The following is an 11,908-nucleotide window of genomic DNA, read 5'->3' on the forward strand; positions in this document are numbered from 1 at the left end:
CAGTGGTTGAGCCTCAACCTATGAACCAGGTCATGGTTCAATTCCCGGTCAGGGCACATGCCCTGGTTCCGGGCTCCATCCCCAATGTGGGGCATGCAGGAGGCAGCCAATCAATTATTCTCTCTTCATTGATGTTTCTATCTCTCTTCCTCTCCCTTCCTCTCTGAAATAAATAAAAATACATTTTAAAAAAGAAGAAGAAAAGAAACAGCCCTAACCGGTTTGGCTCAGTGGATAGAGCGTCTGCCTGTGGACTGAAGGGTCCCAGGTTCAATTCCGGTCAAGGGCATGTACCTTGGTTGCAAGGACATCCCCAGTAGGGGATGTGCAGGAGGCAGCTGATCGATGTTTCTCTCTCATCGATGTATCTAACTCTCTATCCCTCTCCCTTCCTCTCTGTAAAAAAAAAAAAAAAAAAAAAAAAATCAATAAAATACATTAAAAACAAAAAGACAAGGACCCTATCTTATTTTTTTTCTCTTACCAAGCCTAGAACATTTACTCAATAAATATTTAAAGGCATTTTATCAATTTATCAGGGGCTATTCATGCTGGGCAAATTCTCAGGAAACACTTATTTATTTTTTTAATTTTACTTATTGACTTGAGAGAGAGAGAAAGAGAGAGAGAAATCAATTTGTTGTTCCACCCATCCATGCACTCATTGGTTGTTTTTTGTGTGTGCCCTGACCTAGATCGAACTGCAGCCAAAACCTTGGCCTATGGGGCTTAACAAAGCAGTCATGTGAGGGGAGGCCACCGTGCTATCTGTAGTTTTGTTTTGCTTTGTTTTGTTAAGAAAAGGGGAAACAGTGCCCCTATTTTGTTTTACTTTTTTTCCTCTTCATGACTGTCTTTGATATCCATTTTAAGTTGTCAGCTGTATATAACTTTGTCCCTATATCTTCTTAAGAGATGGCCTTGAAGAAACAAAATCTGAAAAATCCAATAGGGTGCTTGAAGAGTCTAAAATCAGGGCAAATAGGGTCACATGATCATTTTCTCCTGTAACGTATAATATGTGTTTCTTGTGGTAAAATTAGAGAACAGTTATGAGTAAAAATAAAATTAAACCTATCTATACTCCCACACCCAAAGAGAAGCACTGTTCACATTTAACGTATGTCCCTTTTATATAATCACACTATAGTGCTATTTTATAACTTAGTCACTTATTACAGCAAGAACACCGTTCCATGTGGTTAAATATATTTTTACAGTCTCTTCTTAAAGGCTACATAGTGTTCTACTTCAAAAAACAATACTGCAATTTAGTTAATCTTACAATCCTCTATAGTTACTTTTATAAACAACACTGCAGTGACCACCCTTCTACATAATATCTTTGTGTATCTAACCAGTTAAAGTATTAGGCTAAGTAGGAATTGAAAGATTTTAAGAAAAAATTTTACTTTAAGCTCTGATAATACCTGAGAAATTATCTATATATATAAAAGGCTGCCCTAACGGTTTGGCTCAGTGAGCGTCGGCCTATGAACTGAAGGGTCCCAGGTTCGATTCCGGTCAAGGGCATGTACCTTGGTTGCAGGCACATCCCCAGTAGGGGGTGTGCAGGAGGCAGCTGATCAATGTTTCTCTCTCATCGATGTATCTAACCCTCTATCCTCTCCCTTCCTCTCGGTAAAAAAATCAATAAAATATATTTTAAAAATAAATATATAAATAAATAAATAAAAGGCTAAGTGACCTACCATACATCCATCTGACCATATGACTGTCTGGTACATATGACGCGCACTAGCAATCCTATATAATCCTATATAATAAAAGCCTAATGTGCTAAGTGTCCAACCATTCGCGTTCAACCAGTTGCTATGATGCACACTGACCACCAGGGGGCAGACTCTCCAACCAGTAGGTTAGCTTCCTGCTGGGATCCAGACAATTGGGACTGGATGAGATGGGCCGGACATGCCCTGGAGCCCTCCTGTGGTCCCTCCCCAGCCCCAATCATGCACTGGTGGGGTCCCTCGGCCTGGCCTGCACCCTCTTGCAATCCGGGAACCCTTGGGGGATGTTGGAGAGCCAGTTTCGGCCCAATCCCCACAAGCCAGGCCGAGGGACCCCACTGGTGCACAAATCCATGCACTGGGCCTCTAGTTTAAAAATAAACATTGACTTGCGCATGCGCGATACATATAAAGCTCTCGCTGGCGCCAATCGCATGCATGTGTTTTGATCTGTCATTGTTGATCCTGAATTTGGTTGTTTTTGTTGATATTCTGAAGCTGAAAGAAAGCAGCATCATAGACAGAATATGTCTGAAGACCAACTATTGGCACAACGAACCTCTGTTGTTATAGCATGTTGTTATTGTATATTTATGAATCAATTTATATCTTATTTTCATATACATTTTACTAATTTTCTTTCATCTCTGACACTTCTATTATAGAGAAAGGGCAAATAGCGATATTAAAAATTTTCTTCTAATTAATTTTTTTTCAATGTGCACGAATCCATGCACCAGGCCACTAGTTGTAAAATAATATAACTGGTTTATTGCAAAATAATGTAATTCTCAAAATTGATATTTGTACCAACTAGATAATGTCTTACCCTTGGGGCTGCCTACAAGCTAATAAATTCGTTTTGAGAGAGCGACAATAACTAATGTTTATTTAAAAAGCCTGAGTTCGCCCAGATGGCGTGGCTCAGTGGTTGAGTGTCGACCTATGAACCTGGAGGTCACAGGTTCAATTCCCGGTCAGGGCATATGCCCGGGTTGCAGGCTTGATCCTCAGTGTGGGGTGTGCAGGAGGCAGCCGATCAGTGATTCTCTCTCATCATTGATGTTTCTCTCTCTCTCTCCCTCTCCCTTCCTGTCTGAAATAAACTCAATAAAAATATTTAAAATAAATTAAAAAATAAAAATAAAAAGCCTGAGTTAGAGAGAAGACATGGTATTTTGAAATTTTTAATGGGGCCATCTTTTGGATGCCCCACCCTGTGTTTTGTATGTACTTGTCACTTTATCTACATTTTCATGACATGCCCCTGCAAAACAGGCATTATTTTTCCCTTTTCAGAGGAAGAAGCAGGTTAGGATAATATTTGACAAGGTTACACAGTCAGCAAATAAGAACAAGACCTTAGATTTAAACCCAGATTTATAGGATACTCAGAATCCAAGCTCTTGGGCTGTGCTGCTCTGTATGAAGGAGAGGGAAAAAGAGAGATTCTTCTGGAAAAGGAGGCAAATAATTGATGGAAATCAGGGTTGGTTTCTCACCTGAACACCCAGAGAGAGAAGCACATTTCCGTAGAATACGCTGGCAAAGTCGCTCAAGTCTGGCTACAGCATGGGAGCAACCAAGGCTAATTCCATGGAGATTCCGGGTACAAGTGCTCCCCATTCTGATTCAGACAGGAGAAGGATACCCACGCCCCCGCCTCTCTCTGGGGTAGGGATTGAGGTTACCTGCTCTGGAATAAGTGGGAAAAGTCTCAGGAGCAAGGATGACTAACCAGGCTGGCTCTAAGGATGAGTCACTTTCTGTGGGGAAACACTCCCCACCTCATCCAGCCAGAGGAACTTCAGTCTCATATCTGAATAGCATGATTTAGGATTCTTTTTTAAATATAATATACTAGTGGCCCGGTGCATGAAATTCGTACATGGGAAGGAGGGGTGTCCCTCAGCCAGGCCTGCAACCTCTCCAATCTGGGACCCCTCGGGGTATGTCCATCTCACAATCCAGGACCGCTGGCTCCTAACCGCTCGCCTGCCTGCCTGCCTGCCTGATCGGCCCCTAACTGCTTCTGCCTGCCAGCCTGATTGCCCCCTAACCACTCTGCTGCCGGCCCGATCGACGCCTAACTGCTCCCCTGCCGGCCCGATCGCCCCCAATTGCCCTCCCCTGCAGCGACCTGCCTCCTCTGCTGGGACCGGCCTCCTCCACGCCGCATGAAGCTGTGGGACCCCCAGGTCTCACTGCACGGAGCGGCCGCCAGGCCCTGCCTCCACTGTGCACATGGCCATCTTGTGGTGGCCATCTTGTGACGATGTCGCACATGAGGGCCACCTAGGCTTTTATTAGTATAGATATTTTTATTGATTTCAGAGAGGAAGGGAGAGGGAGAGATAGGAACATCAATGATGAAAGAGAATCATTGATTGGCTGCCTCTTGCATGCCTCCCACTGGGGATCGGGCCCCCAACCCAGGTATGCCCTGACTGGGAATCGAACCTTGACCTCCTGGTTCATAGGTCGACACTCAACCACTGAGCAACACCGGCCGAACTAGCTTTCCATTTTGTCATTAATTTAACAAATAATTGAGCTCCTGGGCTAGCCTAGGAGCACCATGAAACCCCTATTCTCTGCTCCTCACCATTCTGGTTCTGTTCTCCCCTCCAGGATTCTCCTCCTGCCGTCTGGCTGCCCACCCAGGCTCTGTGAAGTCGTGTTCTCCTTCTGTGTGTGCCTTCTATTGCATCCTCCAATTACAACTATAGAATTCAAATCCTGCCCTACCTGGTTTGGCTCGGTGGATAGAGCATCAGCCTGAGGACTGAAGGGTCCCAGGTTCGATTCCAGTCAAGGGCACATGCCCGGGTTGCAGGCTCGATCCCCAGTGTGGAGCATGCAGGAGGCAGCCAATCAATGATTCTCTCTCATCATTGATCTTTCTATCTCTCTCCCTCTTCCTTCCTCTCTGAAATCAATAATATATATATCATATATAGGGGTGAGCCTGGCCTTGCCATGCACCTGCCACCCTGCAGGGCCGAGGGGATTGAGCACTGCCATATTGTGGCTGTGGGTGCCGCCATCTTTGAGAGCGTGACAGTCAATTAGCATATTTCCTCCTTATTGGCTGTGGGTGTCGCCATCTTTGAGGGCAGGGCAGTCAATTAGCATATTCTCTCCTTATTGGCTGTGGGCACTGCCATCTAGGGTCAATTAGCATATTACCTCTTTATTAGATAGGATTCTGATTGGGGGGAGTTGAGAGTTTGGGGTCTGGATTGATTGTAATGTGGGTTTTTTTGTTCTGTTGTTTTACTTTCTTCTCAAATAATATATATTTGAAAAAGAATTCAAATCCTTCTTTTACTACCTCCAGGCAAATTATTTCAACTCAGCCACTCAGACCCTGAAACTCCCAGGACTTTGAATCTTGGGTGAGAGGGGATGCCAGTGATTGGAGCCATCATTGGGCCAATGGTGGTGCTAGGGCCAGATGTTTCTAAGTCATGAATTTCCTTTGGATTCTATGCCAAGTCTCCATAACTACCTTGATTCTGTGACTTTCTACTCTCCAATAATCAGATCCTTAATTTCAGAAGCTCCTGATACTCTTTCAGGATTTCTCTACTGATTGGGTTCATATGGCTAGAGTTGGTTCTGTTGTATGCAGCACAGAGCTGCATCTGAAGCTCCCATCTATTCAACGAAACATGAAACAAATATTTATTAAACACCTGTCCTATCTCAGGCAGTCTCATTGTCTGCCAAAGTGGTTATCCAAACTGATTCATGGCTGTACGCCCTGGAGAAGTCTGAACCATAGAAGTCCAAAATCAGCAGAACCATACCCTAAAACCCTATTGCTTGAGAAACTTCCCCAAAGTCCTACAACCAAGCCAGCAACTGGAATCTGCAGCAGCTAAAAATCATGAAAGCCACCACAAGATAGAAATATTTCTCCCCTCCCAGATGACTTAAATATACTTTGATAGAGGTCTTCTGAAACAAATAGTTTTTTTTACTCTACACTAGGAAACAAACCAGATAGGTTGGGAAGAAGCACTGTGGCCAGGGTATTTTGGGACAAGTGAGTCTGTGGCACTTCTCAAATAATATCGTACATATGAGTAATAGCTTACCTGTAAGGTTACTTTGCAAACAATGCTTGGCAATTGAGTTTCTAGAAATGGAGAATTTTCTTTGATATTCATAAGCTGTCAGACTACTTGATCTTTGTTTGAAAACTAGGACTGTCTAAAACCTACTGAGGATTTATTACATAACTAGAGGCCCGGTGCATGAAAATTCATGCATTGGAGGGGGGGTCCCTCAGCTAGGCCTGCCCCCCTCACAGTCCGGGAGCCCTCAGGGGCAGGAGGTGACCCGGCGATCAGGGGAAGGTGATGTCCCATCACACCTCTGCTGCTGCCACTGCCGGCAGCGCAAGCCTCGGTCGGCCCTGGTTACCTGAGCCTCAGGCAGCCCTGGGTGGCTGGGGGGCTGAGGGGACTGGGGGTCTCCGGAGGCATGCGCGTGGAGCAGCCAGGCCTGCCTAGGGGTGAGCCTGGCCTTGCCATGCACCTGCCACCCTGCGGGGCCAAGGGGATTGAGCACTGCCATCTTGTGGCTGTGGGTGCCGCCATCTTTGAGGGTGTGGCAGTCAATTAGCATATTTCCTCCTTATTGGCTGTGGGTGTCACCATCTTTGAGGGCAGGGCAGTCAATTAGCATATTCTCTCCTTATTGGCTGTGGGCACTGCCATCTAGGGTCAATTAGCATATTACCTCTTTATTAGATAGGATTCTGATTGGGGGGAGTTGAGAGTTTGGGGTCTGGATTGATTGTAATGTGGGTTTTTTTGTTCTGTTGTTTTACTTTCTTCTCAAATAATATATATTTGAAAAAGAATTCAAATCCTTCTTTTACTACCTCCAGGCAAATTATTTCAACTCAGCCACTCAGACCCTGAAACTCCCAGGACTTTGAATCTTGGGTGAGAGGGGATGCCAGTGATTGGAGCCATCATTGGGCCAATGGTGGTGCTAGGGCCAGATGTTTCTAAGTCATGAATTTCCTTTGGATTCTATGCCAAGTCTCCATAACTACCTTGATTCTGTGACTTTCTACTCTCCAATAATCAGATCCTTAATTTCAGAAGCTCCTGATACTCTTTCAGGATTTCTCTACTGATTGGGTTCATATGGCTAGAGTTGGTTCTGTTGTATGCAGCACAGAGCTGCATCTGAAGCTCCCCTCTATTCAACGAAACATGCAACAAATATTTATTAAACACCTGTCCTATCTCAGGCAGTCTCATTGTCTGCCAAAGTGGTTATCCAAACTGATTCATGGCTGTACGCCCTGGAGAAGTCTGAACCATAGAAGTCCAAAATCAGCAGAACCATACCCTAAAACCCTATTGCTTGAGAAACTTCCCCAAAGTCCTACAACCAAGCCAGCAACTGGAATCTGCAGCAGCTAAAAATCATGAAAGCCACCACAAGATAGAAATATTTCTCCCCTCCCAGATGACTTAAATATACTTTGATAGAGGTCTTCTGAAACAAATAGTTTTTTTTACTCTACACTAGGAAACAAACCAGATAGGTTGGGAAGAAGCACTGTGGCCAGGGTATTTTGGGACAAGTGAGTCTGTGGCACTTCTCAAATAATATCGTACATATGAGTAATAGCTTACCTGTAAGGTTACTTTGCAAACAATGCTTGGCAATTGAGTTTCTAGAAATGGAGAATTTTCTTTGATATTCATAAGCTGTCAGACTACTTGATCTTTGTTTGAAAACTAGGACTGTCTAAAACCTACTGAGGATTTATTACATAACTAGAGGCCCGGTGCATGAAAATTCATGCATTGGAGGGGGGGTCCCTCAGCTAGGCCTGCCCCCCTCACAGTCCGGGAGCCCTCAGGGGCAGGAGGTGACCCGGCGATCAGGGGAAGGTGATGTCCCATCACACCTCTGCTGCTGCCACTGCCGGCAGCGCAAGCCTCGGTCGGCCCTGGTTACCTGAGCCTCAGGCAGCCCTGGGTGGCTGGGGGGCTGAGGGGACTGGGGGTCTCCGGAGGCATGCGCGTGGAGCAGCCAGGCCTGCCTAGGGGTGAGCCTGGCCTTGCCATGCACCTGCCACCCTGCGGGGCCAAGGGGATTGAGCACTGCCATCTTGTGGCTGTGGGTGCCGCCATCTTTGAGGGTGTGGCAGTCAATTAGCATATTTCCTCCTTATTGGCTGTGGGTGTCACCATCTTTGAGGGCAGGGCAGTCAATTAGCATATTCTCTCCTTATTGGCTGTGGGCACTGCCATCTAGGGTCAATTAGCATATTACCTCTTTATTAGATAGGATTCTGATTGGGGGGAGTTGAGAGTTTGGGGTCTGGATTGATTGTAATGTGGGTTTTTTTGTTCTGTTGTTTTACTTTCTTCTCAAATAATATATATTTGAAAAAGAATTCAAATCCTTCTTTTACTACCTCCAGGCAAATTATTTCAACTCAGCCACTCAGACCCTGAAACTCCCAGGACTTTGAATCTTGGGTGAGAGGGGATGCCAGTGATTGGAGCCATCATTGGGCCAATGGTGGTGCTAGGGCCAGATGTTTCTAAGTCATGAATTTCCTTTGGATTCTATGCCAAGTCTCCATAACTACCTTGATTCTGTGACTTTCTACTCTCCAATAATCAGATCCTTAATTTCAGAAGCTCCTGATACTCTTTCAGGATTTCTCTACTGATTGGGTTCATATGGCTAGAGTTGGTTCTGTTGTATGCAGCACAGAGCTGCATCTGAAGCTCCCCTCTATTCAACGAAACATGCAACAAATATTTATTAAACACCTGTCCTATCTCAGGCAGTCTCATTGTCTGCCAAAGTGGTTATCCAAACTGATTCATGGCTGTACGCCCTGGAGAAGTCTGAACCATAGAAGTCCAAAATCAGCAGAACCATACCCTAAAACCCTATTGCTTGAGAAACTTCCCCAAAGTCCTACAACCAAGCCAGCAACTGGAATCTGCAGCAGCTAAAAATCATGAAAGCCACCACAAGATAGAAATATTTCTCCCCTCCCAGATGACTTAAATATACTTTGATAGAGGTCTTCTGAAACAAATAGTTTTTTTTACTCTACACTAGGAAACAAACCAGATAGGTTGGGAAGAAGCACTGTGGCCAGGGTATTTTGGGACAAGTGAGTCTGTGGCACTTCTCAAATAATATCGTACATATGAGTAATAGCTTACCTGTAAGGTTACTTTGCAAACAATGCTTGGCAATTGAGTTTCTAGAAATGGAGAATTTTCTTTGATATTCATAAGCTGTCAGACTACTTGATCTTTGTTTGAAAACTAGGACTGTCTAAAACCTACTGAGGATTTATTACATAACTAGAGGCCCGGTGCATGAAAATTCATGCATTGGAGGGGGGGTCCCTCAGCTAGGCCTGCCCCCCTCACAGTCCGGGAGCCCTCAGGGGCAGGAGGTGACCCGGCGATCAGGGGAAGGTGATGTCCCATCACACCTCTGCTGCTGCCACTGCCGGCAGCGCAAGCCTCGGTCGGCCCTGGTTACCTGAGCCTCAGGCAGCCCTGGGTGGCTGGGGGGCTGAGGGGACTGGGGGTCTCCGGAGGCATGCGCGTGGAGCAGCCAGGCCTGCCTAGGGGTGAGCCTGGCCTTGCCATGCACCTGCCACCCTGCGGGGCCAAGGGGATTGAGCACTGCCATCTTGTGGCTGTGGGTGCCGCCATCTTTGAGGGTGTGGCAGTCAATTAGCATATTTCCTCCTTATTGGCTGTGGGTGTCACCATCTTTGAGGGCAGGGCAGTCAATTAGCATATTCTCTCCTTATTGGCTGTGGGCACTGCCATCTAGGGTCAATTAGCATATTACCTCTTTATTAGATAGGATTCTGATTGGGGGGAGTTGAGAGTTTGGGGTCTGGATTGATTGTAATGTGGGTTTTTTTGTTTTGTTGTTTTACTTTCTTCTCCAAAATTGTATTAAACCCATTTGGGTGTTTCTTTTTGGGAGTCTTTTTTTTTAGGAGTTCAAATTTCAGGTCATACTATTCCTCTCCTCTCCCTACCCCAAACAAATATGTAAAGAATGCTCTGAGAGGAATAAAATAGATCCCAATTTGGGGAAACACTATAGGTTATAGTTTTGCTGCCAGAACAAAATCACATTCAAATGTATGTTTATGCTGAATGAAATTAGTAGTAGATCTGGGCACATCATATATATTCACTGTTTTAAGGGTACTCAGGATTTGTTTCCATCAGGAATGGTAAGACACACAGTCACAGAAATGGCTGTCGTGAAGGAAGAAGATCCCTAGAAGCAGGAGGCACAGGGTGCCATGAGTGGGGACCACACAGGTATGCAGAGTGAAAGGGGAAATCATGGGCACAAGCCTTTAGTGTGGTGTCAGTGGGAAGAATGGGTGAGGCAGGGAAAACAGATTTAAGATTGGTTAGTTTGAATAATCTCAGCAACTCTGGTGTATGGGCTGCCCCTAGTTGTCTGGTAGCTGGCCATAGGGTAGTTAGGGAAAGGGAATTTTGGCCCAGAGAGTAAGAGCTCATAAAAGAGGTGGTTGAGAGTTTGGAGTCTGGATTGGTTGGTTTACATATGAAAGGTGTCCATGTAGGTAGTCATTTACTATCTCTAAGAATTGACTAGCTCTGAGAGGGCTAGTGTGTTCAGCAGGCAGCCGAATTGATGATTCTCTCTTGCCAGAAGCCAATTCCAACATGTCAGCAGGGCTGAATCATCTGGAGATGGCTGAGGGCATTTCCCCAAACCTTTCTGAAAAGGATGCATAAAATGATTGCTTGCTGCCAGACAGCTAAGGGCATCTTAATTTACATATTATTGCCGCCTACTGGCCAAATACCTGAACAGCTGTAGGCAAATTCCCCAATCTGACAATGGATTGTGGATACGAAACCCTACCCTTTGATGTGTACATCTCCACCTTGCCTTAGGACAAATTGTGTTAATAAAAAGCAAGGGGTCCTGAGACAAGAAGAACTTAGTTCCTTTAGCTAAGTGTTCTCTGACTCCCCATAATTATGTTTGGGCTTGGTTGGTTGGAGTATCATCCCTTACACCAAAAAGATTACAGGTTTGATTCCTGGTCAGGGCACATAAATAGTTTGTGGGTTTGATCCCCAAATGGGGTGCTTAAGGAGGCAATTAATCTTTCTCTCTAAAATCAATAAACATATCCTCAGCTGAGAATCTATCCTATATAATAAAAGAGAAACATGGTAATTAGCCGTAACTTCGCTACCTTCCCATTGGCTAATCAGGGCAATATGCAAATTAACTGCCAGCCAAGATGGCAGCCGGCAGCCAGGCAACTGACGAGAACAGGAGGCTTGCTTGCTCCAGTGACGGAGGAAGCCAACGTTCCCCGCCTGCCGCTGCTGGGCTCTGAGCTGCACTCTAAGAAACATTGTTACAAATATAGAAGCTAAACAAAACCCCAGAAACCTGCTTTCAGTCAGCCGGGATCTCAGAGCTGGAGTCGCAACAAAGTTTCAAATACAGAAGGTAAACAAAGCCCAGAAACCTGCTTTCAGCAGCCGAGGTCTCACAGCTAAAGCCGGCTCTCAGCTCCAGTGACAGTCATAGAAGGTAAATAAATCCCAGAATTAAAAAAAAAGGAAAAAAGGAGAGGTTGGGAGCTTCAGTAACCCGCCAGCCTGAAAACGGCCCTCAGCCCCTCACCCAGACTGGCCAGGCATCCCAGTGGGGACCCCCCACCCTGAAGGGGGTGTGACCATCTGCAAACAGCCATCATCCCCTCACCCAGGCTGGCCAGGCACCCCAGTGGAGACCCCCACCCTGAAGGGGGTGTGACCAGCTGTCAACAGCCATCATTCCATTATCCAGGCTGGCCAGGCACCCCAGTGGGGACCCCCACCCTGAAGGGGGTGTGACCAGCTGAAAACAGCCATCATCCTCACCCAGGCTGGCCAAGCACCCAAGCGGGACCCCCACCCTGATCCGGGACACCCTTCAGGGCAAACCAGCCGGCCCCCACCCGTGCACCAGTCCTCTATCCTATATAGTAAAAGGGTAATATGCCTCCCAGCACCGGGATCAGCGGAGCCGCGAGGCCTCCCGGCACTGGGATCAGCGTGACAGGGGGCAGCGCCCAAACCCCCTGA

This window comes from Myotis brandtii, unplaced genomic scaffold, assembly GCF_000412655.1.
Source record: "Myotis brandtii unplaced genomic scaffold, ASM41265v1 scaffold4, whole genome shotgun sequence".
In the NCBI taxonomy this organism is placed as follows: Eukaryota; Metazoa; Chordata; class Mammalia; order Chiroptera; family Vespertilionidae; genus Myotis; species Myotis brandtii.